Genomic DNA, 15,289 nt, shown 5'->3' on the forward strand with positions numbered 1-15,289 from the left:
AGAATAACAAAACAATCCCAACATTAGAACATGTTTGACCCACAGCCTGAAGCAAACAAGCTCCCTTCCTCTCGTTCCCTCAGTTTCCCAACAAGCTGATCATGAAGGCGGAGCAACCAAGGCTGGTCAGACCATTCTTGCACTCTGGTACCATTGTGGACCAGAACCTGTGGAAACACAAGCATATCCTCACTCCCAGGTTACCAACTGAAAGGGTCCTTCCCATTTTCCACTTTGAAGACTCTTAGTAAGTACTTAAGTATTTTCTAATTGAGCCTGTGATTCACTAAAATGGTGTTGGATGGGGGTTAGGGCATTTTGAACACAATTCAAATTAAGATTTTTTGCAGTCTTCCCCATCCCTAAACTCCCCCTTTTTTTGTTTTAACAACATGGACTTAAGAGCCCTATGGGCCCATTCAACAATCATTTGACTCGTAGGGGAATGTGGAAAACCCATGACACAGCACAACCCCACAAATGAAAAAAATTGTCCATCTGTTTGGATGTATAGGCTGGCCCATTATCAGTCTTTAAGGAGACAGGTACTCCAAGGGCTGCAAAAGTTGACAAAAAATGACACCAACCATCTTTTGCACATTCACCTGTATGGCCAGAAGCAAAAATACACGTGGAAAAGTTATCAATCATAACATGAACATATGTCAACCTACCAAACTGAGAAAAATGTGTGCCATTGGTTTGCCACATCTCTAGAGCTTCAAGTGTTACATTTTCACATCACTGTTTTCAACAAAACCCACAAGCCAGGGTGAGGAAGTAAAGTACATGTGTCATTTCAACTCCTTAGCATTTTAAAATTTATCTCCTTCACATCACTTACTGGAGTTTGCCCAGGTTTTCCACAAGATAACATGACTTCACAAGAGCTTATTTTCCCCATGAACAGACATACAGATCAAAACACTCAGTAACCATGCTGCCCATGAATGGAGACAGTGACTTAACAGACAGAACCTTGTGAAATGATTTAAAATTACAAGGGCATGTTTCTGCCTACGGACAGGAACTAAAAACATGCAACATAGAAAAGAGTTGATAGCTTTGTATAATTTTAGCTTGAAAGGACAACTTTCAAACCAGGATTATTACAGGAGCATCCATCACAAAAAAGCAGAACCAGAAGGATAGGGAAGAAAATATCCTCCAGTTCTCCCTCCACAGCCCCAAAAAGCTTATGATTAAAACCTTGCGTTTCGCTCGATGGCAGCGCAGAAGAGGCCGAGACAACCACCGAGAGGGCACTGGTGTCCTTTTTCCTGTCTGCAGGTGCCACATGTGCCATGAACATCTCAAATACTGTCCTCCATGGACACAAAAGCTCTACCAGCACTCTGTCACTTCAAAACAAAATCCAGTAGAAGAATATCACATCTTTTTCCACGGTTTCATCTATGCAGCGGGTTTCATAGTTGTGTGGAACTCTGCCCAGAGCTGTGTTTCAATACAAAATGAGTGACTAAACTGAAAGGTAAAACTGAAAGAGATAAATGCAGACAGACCCACACTGGAAGGGAAATTGCCCAGCACCAGTGCCAGTTGTGAAGGATTTTCAAGTTCAGCTACAAAGTAAATCCATCATGGAATGGGAAATATTAACAAGTGATGAGAGATATGGTACCTTTATTCTTGAGGCACACTTGCTTGTTCATTTTACTATCTGTGTATTTTAATATCTTTTAAAATGCAAGTTTCTGCTAGAAATTATTTTCACAAGCTTCAAAACATTTTTCAAAGAGCTACTCATTTGCCCCATTTGCTAATGGGGCAGGGCTTATTTATTAATCTAGGAGGATTACACTTCAATCTAGATCAACCTTTGCCTGCAGGTAAGAGCAGTAGGGCAGATAAATCCACCAGATTTTCCAACCACAAAGGCATGAAAGGAATAGAACCCTAAAGAAAATTATGTCATGCTTGGATGGGGAAAAGAGGTGAATATAAAGAGACAGCCACTTCTTTTTTATCTGTTGTTCAACAGCTGCTGGAAGAGGCAAATTCTATTCCTACTGACCTGTCGGTCCTGAACCTACCTCTAATAGCTGAAACAAGTCTCCATTGCTAGCTTTTCAAGTGAAAAAACAGCACATTTCTCTGATCTCTTTTTTCCTGCCTTTTTAATGTGCCCACAGATCACTTTGTCACTGGAGGAAAGCTCATTTTTCACTTACCTTCCCTCTTCCTTAGACAAGCAAGAAAAAGGCACTGAAAACACTGCTACAGAAAACACACACAGTACAGATAAACTATTCATTCTCTCCCCATCCCAGGATACAGACAAATCACTTATTCCACTGCACACTGGAATAAGCAGTGTCATTGAGACTGATCTTGCAATAACTTAAAATGCAGAAGAAAATTCCATCCTCTTCAGAAAAAAAATTTAGAGCTTTTACCAGTACATAAAAGAAATCAGAAACAAAAATAACTCAAATCTTCCAAGTAACTGAAACTTCAGTGCTTAAATCCGCAGGAGTTTGGCAGAGCAGCAGTCACCTAGTGCCAACAACAGAGGTATTTCAGAGTAATGCCCCATAATGCCAAAACTGCAATACAGTGTCTGCAGGGAAGTCTTTCTGACTTACCCTGGTAGTAAACATGGCTTTATGCCCTCAAGTATGGAATACATTAGTTTTGCCCAATGTCTTTTTCCAAATATTTATTCCTTCCTCCTGCTTGTAATAGGTGGTAAAAGAATTCAGTCCCAAAATACTTAAAGGGTAAACAAGTTACTTTAAGTACAACTTGCACATTCACCAAGTTGCTCTGTTCCCATCACTGGAATAAAACAGAAAATTCACACCACCACCCAAATAAAAGGAGTATCTGCCTTAAAACAGTCAGTAGCATTTTTATGTGCTGGCTCAGAAGGGTGCATGCTTTCCACTAATTAAATATGGTCACTGTCACCATCTTTTAAAAAATAAGTTAATTACAGTAAGGACTAGTCTCTCAAACAGCAGTGTACAAATACATTTGTGCCAAAAACCAAAAAGCATCAGGTTCATAAAAAATCCCAAAGCATCCAATAAGGCATTGTTTCAGCAGATGCTACTTAGCTACTGCGTCACAAAGCCTGAGCTTACAATACAGGGCTCAAAGACTACTTAGTCCAAGTGACTCAAAGGACAGAAGTCCCCATAATTGTAGCTGCCCATCAGGCAACACTGGCAGCACTTTCACAAGTCAGCACCCACCCAAATGTCAGTCTCTGAACAGCCTCATGGAGAGGCCCGACTGCCGGTGCCTATGGAAACTGAATGTGCCTATTGGGAATTGCAGGTAATGATGCAGGTCAGGGCTGGCATCCTGATACCAGCATCACCATCTAAATAAGCACACATTACAGCATCTGAAGTGTCAATATCATAAATATGGTAAAATGAGAAATGTGTTTCATTTCCTCAATTAAAGCTTTGCAACATTTGCAAATTATTAATTCCATTTATTGCTGAGTGATGATGCAAGTGTACAGTAGACCAAAACAAGTGAAGGGGGAAAAAAAAGCCTTTTTTGAGAAGAGTACCAGAGGTCATTCTAAGTGCATACAGTTGGACTTTTTTTTCCTAAATGCATTCCACTATTCGTATTGAAAGGTACATTTAGAAGGATTTTTAATACCGTATTCAAAATACTGCTAATGTTTTAAGCAACACTAGTAGCACACCATTAAAAATTATCTAAACTGAAAGACTGTAAGTATTATCTAAAAATCACTTCTGCTATTTTTGGCAAACTGTGGAATATAAAACTAAATATAATAATTTGCAATAGTACAAAATACTTTTTATTAAAACTTTAAACATAAATTTATTATATGTGGTAACATAAAATATACAGCACCAGGTAATAAATGCTCATTCAATATTCTGCTGAGTTTTATTCAGAAGCACAACCAGCTCTCTACAGCCTGGAAAGCTTAACTTTGTAGAAAAACATGGAAGGAAAGCTTATTTACCACACTCTATCCTTTGCTCTTTGGAATTAATCAGGTTATTAAGCATTCCACACACACACACAGGGGTTTGTTTGCTTTGCTTTTTGTTTTTTTTTAAATTACTCTTGTTGAAGGTTTGGATTTTTTTTTTTTCTTTCTCACAGAGACTTTTGTCCTATTTGTTGCCTAAGCGATGACAATGATTAGTACCTAAGAGGCAAAAGAAGTGGCCAAGGTGCGGGGAAGGGTGCAGCTGGCTACTCTTACCTGGGGGTTTTTTATCTTGGGAAGGGCAAAGACACCATGAGATTTTGGCTGGGGGATGAGGGGCTGGGCTCAGCTCCTCACTCACTTTCGGATCGGAGGGGAACGGTCAAGTTGGTGCTACCATGGGGAGAATTCACTGCCACCACAGACTCTAGCCCCTACGCTGCTTCGTCTTTAGTGTTGGCGAGCCTTTGCTCCTAAGGGCAGTCAGTGAAAGGCCCCTCACCACCTACTCAAGGGAAAACCTGAGACTCTGAGCCCCTCCCCACTCCGAGGGAGCCTCTCATGGCTGCTCGAAGGACACAACTGCTGCTGCCCAGGCCCGCTGTCTTCTGCCGCTGCCTTGGGTTTTTCACGTTTTACCCCAATATCCATGTCTGCTCAACCTCTAGTGGTTCCTGCTACAGCTGTGGAGTTTCTGCTGTGTTTTGTTTGCCACTCTGGGGTGTGCCCACCTCTGTTCCAAGGCTCTGCCACAGCTACTTTCCCATCCTGAGATGCCCCAGGACCGGTCGCCCCTGCGGGCTGGTAAAGGAAACCCCTTGTCCGTCTCTGCTGCTGGTTTGCCTGCCATGAACCGCCTGAGGAGCCCCCCGGGGCCACAGTGCCCCCTGCAGGCCTGGAGGAATCACCGCACCCACCCTGCCCGGCCAGGAGCCAGCAGCGCCCCTGCTGGCCATGACCAGAACTGCACCAAGGGGAAAGGGCCTGCGGCCCAGAGAGGCTGGGACGGGGTTTATGCTTCTGCGGGTGTTGGTGTTGCTGCTGCTGTTTATTTGCCTTGTTATACATGTATATATCAGTAAAGAACTGTTATTCCTTTTCCCATGTCTTTGCCTTAATTTCCAAGTTACAATAATTCGGAGGAAAGGAGATTGTAGTAATTATGTCAAGACAGACTGGACTGACACCATCATCAGTCCTTTATTAAAACTTTACATGCCTTCTTCCAGGCAACTCTGACTCCTTTCCTCACAGGCAGCTCCACACAGCACTGACTCCTCTCCTCTCTGCAGGTTTCCTTCTTTCTCCTACATGCCTAGCTAACCCCAAGCTGCCCCTTACCCAACCACCCAACCCTGTCCATCCCTCACACAGCATCTTCTTACCTTGTCTGTCCCTTGCACAACCACACATCCCTTCTTCCACACAGCCAGCAAACTCCATCCCAAACTGCAGTATACGCCAGCTCTCCAACTTACTCTAGACCAGCTGAACCACCCTTTTATAATCCCCATCCTCATCGGGCAGGCAAGGCTGTCTCCACTGCTCTGCAATCAGTACAGCTGTAATTCACTGAGGAAAACTGCCTTCTGCACTATCCTTACAAACCATCTTCCTACAGGTTTGTGCTTCTGTTTGGTGTTGCTGCTGTTCGTGTTGTTTGCCTTGTTATATATATTAGTAAAGAACTGTTATCCCTTTTCCCACATCTTTGCCTGAAAGCCCCTTCAATTTCAAAGTTATAATAATTTAGAGGGAAGAGGGTCACACTTCCTATTTCAAAGGAGGTTCTGGCCTTCCTTGGCAGACACCTGTCTTTGAAACCAAGAAAACTCTCTCACAAATTTGCCAGCTTTCCCTTTACTACTTCAAGAAATATACATATTTTTATCTCCCTACAACAAAATAAATACACAGCTTCCTTCTGCCTGATTCATATGTTTCTTTATCATTTTTCCAGGAGAGATTTTCTTTATAGGACATCAAATCAATTACGTTGCAAAAGACAGAGGATGGGCACATCCTTCCAGACACACTTAGCCACAAGCCTAAATATCTACATCTGCTGTGGACTCCTGGCAACACACTGTCTCCAGTTCTGAGCATGCTGTAAGCAACCTTTGGCATAAACACAATCCTAACTGAATCAGTGCAAATCAAGAATTCTGGTACAAATCTGGAGGAGCTGACACTCTTATTTCAGAAATATCCCTTCTATTCTGTGGCTACCTCCGTGCACTATGTATTTTGTAGAACAGGTAGCAGAGGAGCACTGAAGGAGGATATGGTCTGGAAGCAGCTTAGAGCCATCACACCTGCCTTCATCTCTGATGCCCTCCCACCCCAAGCAACAGGTTGACAAGAGGGATGGGATATGAATGACTGACCATCCAGACCACCCCCTGAGCAAAGTCTGTTCTCCTCCTTTGCAAATCATCCAGCATTTCCCTGCATGTCTCCTTTTAGAGCCCTTGGGTTTTGGTTTTTCCTCAGCCTCCTTGAACAATCTTCTAATTGCTGATGGAAAGCTGGTATTCGTTTCAGCATACTCAAGGGAAGCAGACAAATGCCTACACACATGCCTGGAGTCTTGCTGTAAACAGGCAGGGCAGCCTGCCTGCCTGGCACACCCTGTAACACAGCCTGCAAGAGGAGCAGCCCAACACCTGAGAGCACAGCAGGCACCAGCACCCAGGCATGTGTCAGCAGGAGTCTTCTGTCAGCAGAAACCTACACGTGAACACACAGCTGCTGGTCATCAAGCCATAGTCACTACTTCAAACAAAAGGAGAAGCTTTGCTGTCTGAGCAATATCGCGTGGTCAGAAGAGGAAGGGATGCCTAGGCACACCTTAGACAACACACAGAAGCAGCTGCAAGAATCAGGCAGGGGCACTGAAAGACCTTGTCCAACAATCAGACAGAGAACAGTAAAAGAATGTTAACATTAGCAAGTGTTAGCTGTGGGCTCTGGCACAACCTATGGTCTTGGGTCTGGCCAAAGTCCCCCTGAGGGGATCAGATCTATCTGCCCAGACATGGCGGTCACAGAAGGGCTGCTGTGGAAAACAGAGTAACTTGGCACGAGAGGATCTGGTTAGCTAAAACAAACTGACCATATTTCCAGCAAACCAGAATTCAAATCCACGCCTGAACCCTCCTTTAAAGAGTTTTGAACACACACTTTCAGCCCACTTCACAGCAGACACAGAAAAAATGCTTTCCTCACAGTCCCTCTGAGACTCTGAGCCTTCCCAGAGAAAAGTGTCCTTGCACTTAATGTCTGGCACCTTGCAACTGCACTTGCTGCATAAGCTATTCAGATACCTTCTACACAAAGTGAGGAGAACAAAAGGAGAGAAACTTAGCTGCACCTCAAACTCAGCCGAGGTTCCTCCAGGCACAGCCTTGACAACACCGTGGTTGAGACACATAGGGGAAGGAGGCCAATCCATCTTTGCTCAAAGCCAGCAGATACAGGATTCTGGCCCAGCAGTGAAGCACACAGGCCATTTTATAATGTCTACAGCATTTTCTACTGTTCATCTCGAGATCAAATTTGGACCAATGCAGGAGTTTTCAAAAGCACATCCCAAACTGTGTTCAGAACCTTTATAATACATTTTCATTCTGAGACATTTTCTAGCTTTGTTCATCCAAGATCAGAATCTCAGGAAAAGTGGCAAGTTTTGTATAGCTAATCAGTTGTTCCAAGAGGTAATCCATGTTCCTAAAGATAGAACTGACAGTTCCTAGTTCTAAACCAGAAACCAGCCCCTATCATTCTCTCCAGAAAACAAAGTGAAAAGATAGGGTTAACTGAATCAATAGGTCCTATAATTAAATGCTGCTAAGTTAGCTGGGATGATTGGACTACTGGGTTTGGTTTGTTTGGGGGGTTTTGTGTTGTTTAAACAGAGGCTGCATATACTTTAAATACAGCTAATTTTGCAAACAGCTATTGAAACGTAGTTTAAAAATCAGGGAATAAAATTACAAGTTTCACAGAGAGAAAAGTAACTTTTCACAGACTCAACTCATTGGAAGCTACTGCAATCAGTCTTAGAGCTACTAGAAGTACTAGAAGAAAGAAACCTTCCTACTTCTTGCTAGAGGCTTGACACAAGAAATATTCCTCAGCTCCTCGTACCCATGAGTGCCAAGTCTAAATGAAGAGACCTTAATTCTACCTACAGATCCATAACTCAAGAATTTCAGGTGTAAACTGATTATTTTGCTGATGGAAAAAAGTATCCCAGATTTCCAATAATCAGAAAACACACCTGCAAATAGCATTGTCTCTTTCCAGATGGTGCAAGTCAGGTACAGATTCAATTAACACATCACACTATTCTTATTTTCACCACTTAACACTGCTGGTTGTAGTAAGGCCATTGTCACCCTTATACTATATGAAGCACATATATATTTTATCTGGAAGCATAATGTGCTAAAATAAATAAATGTTTCTTTCTGTGGTGCAATAAATAATCTCATTACATCACAGAAAGTTAGAAAAATGTACTTTAAAAATACTAAAAGAGAAACAGCATATCATAACACTGGTCAAGCCTATCAACCAGCATTAACTTGTCTCACAGACTGCAGAAAACAAAGATAATTGACCAAGCCATAACTTTTTACTATAATTCCTTTCAAACTGGTACCCTAACAAAGACACAGGACACTGAGTACAAACACCAACACTCTGATGTGTTATCCCTTTCCACCACCTCCCCAGTCAAGACAAAAGAATAAAGATCAGTTTCATCTGCAAGACTGCTGTAGGGAAAAACAGCAGTGAGTGTAAAACCATAAAGATTAGCTCATCTTTTCTCCTTAATACAACAGCAAACAATTAGTGTTAAAGTAAAATGGGTCAATCAAGACCTCAAATCCTCTTAACAGCTAGTACAGTAACCCATGTGGCCACAACAATCCAAATTAACCCCATGGATACATCAGTTCTTTCCTCCGATACCTAGAGCAATTACAAATGTCACATTGAACCTGCATCTAAAACACCCTTGTATAGTTTAGCAGCAAAACCTGTTATTAAATCTTCCCATGAAATAAAAGCTTTTTCCTTTACTGAGGCAGGCAGCTTAAACCATCTCTGTTTTCCAGCACCAATCCTCTAAATCAGCTCCACCCTATGGAAATAAGGCTCATGCTGTTTTTTCTTATTCACTGAGATGCAGTACAGAAGTGTTGCTAATAAGCACACTTTTACATGAAGCAGAAGGATGGAAGAAAAAACACCAATCCTAAATATGCCAAGACCCACCCATACTCTGCCCTACCATGTGCACCTGTGTGTTTGGGAAGAGATAAGCCATGTAATGATATCGGAGAAAACTGCACATTTCCATGTACTCTGCAAGTACTTGGTATTTCTGAATTTCCCAAGAGGTTTACAACATTGAGCCCACATACCATGAATTTATCCTCTTTTAGAAAAAACATTCTCTTTTCTGTAAAAGCATGCTTAACTTCTAAGCATGGTTACAGCTGATTTTGAGCACAATTAATCATGTGTTTAAACTGAATAAATACAGATGAACCAAAACAAGCATCCTTGAGTCTCAAGGAACAATTCTACATATCAGCACATGCATACTTTTATTTCTTCATCAAGTGCACACATGGACTTAAAGACAGCACAAAACCCAAAATATCTAGATCATCAGATAACTCAGTTTAGAAAGGACCTTGAGAGGTCACCTAGCCTTAGGACCCCTATTACACCTTTCCAAATTCCTGGTCATTATTTGTGTGCATGTTAAGTGCAACACTCCCTAATCCCTTCCTAGTTAAGGCTTCGGTTCAACTGTCCTGCAGCCAGAAATCTCTTCTGAAACCCAAATAAAGACAAAGGGTGGATTTTTTTTTTCTTTGACTGTGAGCCAGAAGTTTTACCAGATCAGTTCTCAGCACAGCCACTGCCTGCACTGTAGGCAGAAGATCTGTAAGGAACTCAGGCTTTAGGTACCAGTAGAGCTCTTGTTTTCCTTTCTAAAGCTGATTATCATTTGTCCCCCCATGGCAGATCAGATTTCAGATCTTTCATATGCTGTAGATGTGTTACAAGCTCTGCCAGTGCCTTTGTAGAGACATTAGTTATCAAAAGGTGACTTTCAGAAAGCCACCGTCATAAAGTCCTCACAACCTAAATTCTTTTTGATTTCTTCTTCTTCCAACCCCATTAAGAAAACAAACCTGTCTCCAACACATACGCATGACATGCCACATTGGGAGGTGAAACAGTCCAGCAGAACCTGCAATGGCCTCACCCCTGTTCCTGTGGTTAGATATTTCTAGCAACTTCCACAGACAGTTAAGTGAGCACAGTGCCAGAGCTGGAGGGGCCAGAGCCCACTCTGTCAGCACACATAGCAAATGCTTCCTCTGTGAATTTAGGTATAGGGTTTAGCAAATGGTAACTTGCACAGAAAGGAGCATGACATAGACTAAAAGGAAAGGTATGCTTCTGGAAAAAACATCTAGCAACAAGGGAATTCTTAGCCCACAGACTGCAGCAATTCATTTAGGGACTGCTGTGATCAGATCGCTCCTGCCTAGGTACAGCACCTCAGGGGTCATTAAATTACAACTATTTCTTTATTACCCAAACATATTAAAGAACACAACTAAGTGGGTATGATATAACATACCTTAACAATTACATCAGACCTCTAAATCAAGGCTGCAAATGCTGCTTTACGTAACAAACTGCATTATAAGCACAATGACCTACCCTTCAGTGTGCTAAAACTCTCCACAGAAGAACAGCAACTTTTAATTCTCAGGATGATAGCTCTTTGGCTTCTCTCAAACACCCTCAGGAAACGTGCAATATGGGCGTAACAAACTGAAAAGTTCCATTAAGAAAATCCTGTCCCTCGATGAGATAAGATGAGAAGAGATAGAATTTATAGCACCATGCTCCACTGCTGAGATCACCCCTCTTCCAAGAGCCCTGAGCCAGGGCTCACCTTCATGTTTCATTGCCATGCAGAATGGCCTCACTAAGCCATTGGGGTTATGTTCAGTGAGTTACTTTAGCTCACCTGTAAATCACCAGGAAACTGGTACCAAATAAAGTCTTGCCCACTACCGAGTGCTCCATCAGTGTCTAGCAAATGAAATACACAGTGAGGAATTTGGTGGTGCCCAGCCCTAGGTGCTACATGGGTGAGTTTGGGCTCTGATATACATATCACACTTTCAGAACATTAGCTGGAGGAATGAACATCCATCCACAAACTGAACTGGACTGTGGCACACTCAGGTAAAGCGCCCAGTCTTTCACTGCTCATGAATCACTTCTTCATGATCTATGACGTAATGCAGCGACAACTTCACTACGTTGTGCCCTCTCAGCACAATCTCTTCCCAGGCGAGGGCTGAGATGCTGTGATTACGCCATCCAGTCAGGGGTGAAGCAAAAGCTATAGAAAATAAATACATTCTGCAGCTGAGCTTCTTCTTGGGTCTATCAGCTATGACATCTGTAGTCTAGACATCCCTGCTAGTCTAAACCAGCACAGGTGAAAAGAAACAGGCTCTTTCATGGAGAGAAAACAAAGGTTTATGGAGAAAACGGGAAGAAACAGAACCAAAAATATGTGATTCAACCGCACATGGAAGAACCCTGCTGAAAACAAAAGGGACAGGTTTTCTGAACAATAAGCAGCACAAATGCTGGACAGCAAGTGATTTTTTGAGGAAGAATGGAGTATGATTTATTGACATCACCACAGAGACACGGCAAATTATGAGAATTGATGCTAGAGACCTAGAATAAGCAAGACTTAAAACATACATGTGCACACATCCCATTCTACTGCATGACTCTAATGCTCACTTACAAGTGAAAACCTCTCCAGAACCGTGAGATTCACCGAAAACACCAGAGAATATTTTTTACTCGGAGGAAAACTGAAAGTTCCTGCTTGACCGGGGGGAACGAACCACGCCGGTATCTCCCATGCGGACAGCAATCCCCGCGGCATGCGGCACACCCCCTTCCTTCCCGAAGGTGTTCTTGGAGCACGTTTTATCCCGGGGCAGCTCGGGCTGTCTGGGATGAGCAGGGGTGCGCACAGATGGAGCAGGGTTTCTGTGGTGGCTCGGTGCAGCACCGCGGTAGCGCAGCGCAGCACACGCCTACGGCTCCTACCTGCAGCCACCCGAGCCTGCCACATTTCACATCATTTTCTCTTACATAAAAAGGCATTGTTCGCCGCCGGGCTCCCGTGCGCGGCTGTTTCCTCCCTGATCCATGCAATACAGGGAATCGTTTTTCTGGTGGTGGTTTTTCTTTTTTTTCCCCCCTCCTCCTTCCCGATGGAAATTAACAGCGCTTACAGCCCTCGCCTCACACAACGCTCTTTGTTCAGCCGCGCAGATCCCCTTAGAGGAGCTTAGGGGTGGGGGCACAAGAGGACAGAGGTTCAGAGCCTCCGGAGGGGTTTTACAGCCCGGGGATGCTCACAGCCCTCGCAGGCAGCCGCCCCCGTGAAGGTAAAACGGGCGTCACCGCGGGGCCGCCCCACTCGCTCCGTTTTCACCTCCCGCGGACAACTCCGGGTAAAGGGCCCAAAGAAAGGACGGAAGGTTGGGATGGAGGGAAGGATCACCAGCGGGACTGGGGCGGCACGAGCCCCCCGAAAAGGGCTCGCCACAGCCGCAAGGCGGGAGCGGCGCGGCTCCCCCCCACCGCACACCCTCCCCTGCGCTCCGCAGCGGCGCCGGCCCCGCGCCCCCGCCCCGCCCGTCCCTCCTCCCTCCCCGACGGCCTCACCTGAGCGCCACGGCGGCTGCCGGCACCGACGGGCACGCAGAGGACGCGGGCTACCCGGCTGAAGCCGACCCGCCCCGCCGCTCTCGGGGCTGTCGCCGGGACGCGGCCGCCTGCGCGCGGCGAGCCCCCGGGACCCGCCCCCGGCCCCGCCCCGGCCCCGCCGCCGCTCCCGCAGGGCCCCCGCGCCTGTGGAGGTGGAGGAGCGGCCCCTCGCTGTGCCCCGCCCCGCCCCGGCCCCTGCATTGCAGAGACGGCCAGGCTCCGGGACGGCCCCGCGTGTCCGGCCCTGCCCTTCTCCTGTGGAGCCCTTTCCCCAAAGCCCTCACCTGGCTGCATTGGGATCTTCCGACGGTGCAAGTCCGGCTCAGTCTAATCGCTGCTTTTCCTCTGGAGAAAGAGAGCAGATAACAGTGAGATCGGTGAGGAAGCAGTTCACAGCAGCCTCAGACACCGCGCTGCTGCTCGCTTCCACGCTGCTGTCGTAGGGCCGGGCTTTCCAGCCATTTCCTGGAATACTGCAATAAAAGATATCCTATTACTTTGTCGCTTACCACATTCCCGAGCTGAACTGTCCCTTTCAGCCTGTCCATTACAGTTGTAGACTCCAAAGTCATTCCTCCCATAATATCTCTGCTGGGGTAGGGCTACAGCATCAGCTCATCCCACCTGTTACAGCCACAACCACGTCATTTCAATCAACCTGTGCTGGAGACGAACGAGCAAGATGATGCCTTTCTTACCTCTTCTATTTCCTGAGCAAATTTTAGTTTGTTAGAAACTGCAAAAGTCAGTCTGTCAGAATCTTAACCCAAAATTCTGAGCATGTCATGTATGTATTAACCTCTAATCATGTTTTGATTCCATGAAGGTGAATATCTTTATATCTGGGGACCTAGATTGCACACTATTACCCATACTGCAGTGGAAAAAACTTAAAACATCCTTTCAGTTTGGTTGCATTTTGCTGCATCACTGTGAGCAAGTTATCTACGTGTTTTCCAAAATGTCACTAATTTTAGGTGGTCAGCTTGATTTTTAGCATGATTTTCAGGAGTACTGAGCACTTGTTTTCTTCATGGGCTTTAGAAGGTTATCTAGATTTCCCATGTGTAATTTGGGCCATATGTTTATTAGACTGAGTGGTCAAAAAGCAGTTCAGGAAAGCCTAGTTCCCACCCTTGCTTCTGTTTCTTCATAAAGAAATGGCCATCCCTCAGCAACTACTACATATAGTCCATGTTAAGGGTATGTGAGTGTTAATGGAGTGACTTGGGAAGGCCAAATTACTTTGTTGAGTTTTTTAATGTATTTGTAAAACAGGAAATTTTTCTTTAAAAAGAGTGAAGACTACAAGCGTTTCTTCCAGTACTTTTCCTGAGCCCTCCTCAAGCTGTTTGAGAGAACTTCGCACCACTGCTGTTTTCTCACATTTCATCTGTAAATCAGCGCCATGCAAAGGGAGCAGGGGTTTTTTTTCATGTTCCCTGCTTGTTACTCAGCATCAGTGATGTACATCCTTCCAGAGGAGATGCTTTCAGAGGAAATGGATTTGCTGCAGTCAGTCTTTCTTCCAGGCTGCCAGGAGGAAAGATTCTGGTTCAGGGCGTAAGGAATGTGCACCAGTGTGTGCAGCACCCTGAAGACCAGCAGTGCCTTTCTCCTGCTGGTTTTTTTTTTTCCTGTGCCTTTCCTTGGAGCCTAGGTGTCCGTGCAAAGACCTTGATGGAGTTCTCCCCACATGCACAGGAGCTTTGCCCTTCCCCTCACCACCCAGCCTGCAAAGGCAGGCTTAACATAAAGCCAAGTTAGAAGCAGCCCTGAGAGGGAATGAGCAGTTGATTTGATCAAGGAGAAAAAGTAAACTTCATCCAAGTGAAAATCAAATTAATTTAAAGCTTACAATATTTTTTAAAATAGTGGGGGGGAGGGGAGAGGGGAACTACAGCCTATACTTTCATTGGAAACAAATACTGTAATGGGTATCATGGAAGAGATGAAAAGATGTCTTACATGTACAATACAGTGTGCACTGTCCATAAACATTCCTAGAGATCAGAGGGGTGGTGTAGCTAACCAGAGACATGCTCAGAGTGTTCCATGTGTGACAGAGAATCAACACCTCTAGCTCAGATGCAGAACAGCAGCAGCCTGTCTCTTTTCAGCAGCAGCCTGCAGAGAGAGAGAGAGAGAAAAGAAGGTGTCTTGGAAGTTAGTCATTCAGTTGCATCTCCCCTTTAAACAATCATCAAAGATGATGAAAAATGAGCACAGAAAACATGGCAGTCACCATTTTCCCTGAGATAATTATCTAGTCAAATTCACATGAAATATTCATGCAGCAGTGTTGACACTAGATGTTTTAAGGCAGAAAAAAAATATTTTAATTCATGTTACAGATATTAAAATGCATGCACGTATTTTTGTTAGAAATATTCATGCAGAGATCAGAAAGCATCATTCCACTAAGCAATAGTGGGGAAAGATTTTTTGTATAAAGGGAAAAAAAATTTTTCATCACCTCATAAACTGTGAGCT

General features: G+C 44.4%; 1 protein-coding gene across 33 annotated transcripts in view; it reads right to left on the reverse strand.

The window, feature by feature from the left end:
• Positions 1 to 13,404, reverse strand: part of MAP2 (microtubule associated protein 2) — a 221,026-nt gene extending 207,622 nt beyond the window's left edge. For 20 of the 33 annotated variants that reach the window (XM_033064513.2, XM_033064516.2, XM_033064528.2 and 17 more), the window contains exon 1: positions 12,755 to 12,836. The gene's annotated coding sequence lies outside the window, so the exon portion shown is untranslated. Of the gene's footprint in view, positions 1 to 12,754; positions 12,837 to 13,080; positions 13,142 to 13,305 lie in introns of those variants that run through there. The other 13 variants (XM_033064520.2, XM_033064522.2, XM_033064517.2 and 10 more) reach the window with 6 other exon arrangements.
• Positions 13,405 to 15,289: the final 1,885 nt, after the last annotated feature.

This window comes from Catharus ustulatus, chromosome 7 (assembly GCF_009819885.2).
Source record: "Catharus ustulatus isolate bCatUst1 chromosome 7, bCatUst1.pri.v2, whole genome shotgun sequence".
NCBI classification, from domain to species: Eukaryota; Metazoa; Chordata; class Aves; order Passeriformes; family Turdidae; genus Catharus; species Catharus ustulatus.